The sequence below is a fragment of the Echinops telfairi genome, unplaced genomic scaffold (genome assembly GCF_000313985.2).
Source record: "Echinops telfairi isolate 266 unplaced genomic scaffold, ASM31398v2 ScPeMD7_5592;HRSCAF=6446, whole genome shotgun sequence".
Classification (NCBI taxonomy): domain Eukaryota; kingdom Metazoa; phylum Chordata; class Mammalia; order Afrosoricida; family Tenrecidae; genus Echinops; species Echinops telfairi.
In genome coordinates this window covers 47,271,311-47,272,956 of record NW_022109491.1, presented here as the reverse complement: position 1 = coordinate 47,272,956, position 1,646 = coordinate 47,271,311, and positions in this window count along the sequence as shown.

The following is a 1,646-nucleotide window of genomic DNA, read 5'->3' as shown; positions in this document are numbered from 1 at the left end:
TTTTATAAAACATGCCTGAAGATTTCTAGCCAAGATTTTTATGTAAACTTTAATCTGCAGATATAGTTAAAAGACTTTAAAGAAAAGGTACACATTGATGTATTAATTACTATCATATAATATAGTTGGTACTTTTAACAGTTTTTTTTAGAAAACAAAAGCATTTTTTAACTAAATAATAGGATTAAAGCCAACACCAGAGAAACTATTTTTATATGCATAGTTATATAATACTAGTTTTCACATAGATAATAAAATGTTATTTTTCTACTCACAAAGACTATACCATTGATGTTGGACTAATTCTTTAGTCTGTCTTTGGAACATAGTTTCTTTCCTCTGTAAAAGGCATATCATAATCTATGCCTCATAAAGGTTATTATGAATATAGTATATACACTCCTTTAGCTTAGAGTAGGCATTTAACAGTTTCCTCTACATACTCTTTCTTTCCTGCCATTAATAGAACAGGGCACTGGGATGTAATCAATTATGTAATATAGCTCTTCTAGTTATAATTCCTTTGTGATGTATTATAAATGCTATCCTCTATGTCAGTGGTGATAATCCCATTTAGGAGGGAGTTCTATGCTATGCTAATGGACAAAATTAAGATGGGATATATTGAGTAACTACTTTAGTAAAGGGTATGACTCACTACCTTTTGTTTCCTTGGGGGTATGATCTGCTGAAAGACAAAACGCACACCTCCATATAAGAATGAGCCACCTCTGAAACAGAAATCCCAGAACCATCAGGAGAGCCACCAGTGGATCAAGTTCGAGATCTCTGTCTTGAAGTGGTGGAGGCTGAGACCAGAGTCACCAGAGGGTATAGCACAGAGACATGGGACAGAACAAAGGATCCAGGCTGCGAGAATCTCCAGAGCAAGGAGACCATAAGACAGAGCAGAGGAACAATATAGAGACTGAATCAGAGCAGCAGACGGGGTTTCCTGGCCCACAGAGGCAGAAGTTAAGGTACCACATGAGAGGCTTAGGACCAGAGCGAGAGTTGGCTGCTGACTGAGGAGAGATGTTGCTGTCAACCAATGACTGTATTTTTTCCTGTGTACTGTTCCTGATTTGTGGTAACCTGTTAACTTCTCTAGTAAACCACCACAATTTTGAGTTTTGTCTGTTAGTTCTTTGTGGACATTGCTATGAATGACCCTAGCATAGAAGTAGAGTGTCATGGGAAAGAACAATAGTCAGAGTAGGTAAAGGAGGATGGAGAGTGGAGTCCTGGCTGACTTCTGCCTCATGGCAATAGGGAAGCTAGGTGAGGACAGCCATGGCCCCTGGTGACATTTTTTTTTTTATAGCCATTATTTTGATAGGTATGCTTTTTTCCTCCTTTCTTATTTTTGATAATGGTGATGGATTTGTTCTCTCTTCATAAAAAGTAGCTTACATTTAAGACAATAGGCTGAGTAATGGAAGGTAACTTATTTCTTAATATCATGATAGTGAATCTATTCAGAACTTGCTTCGATTTGTTGTCCCGGCTATATATTGAAGTCTGGATTGTTAGTGTCCGTATACTGAGGGAAGAAGTGGTGCTTCAGTGGTAGAATTCTCAACTTCTGGGAGCCAAACCCATTACCATTGAATTCATTCTAACCAAGGAGCCATATAGGACTTCCC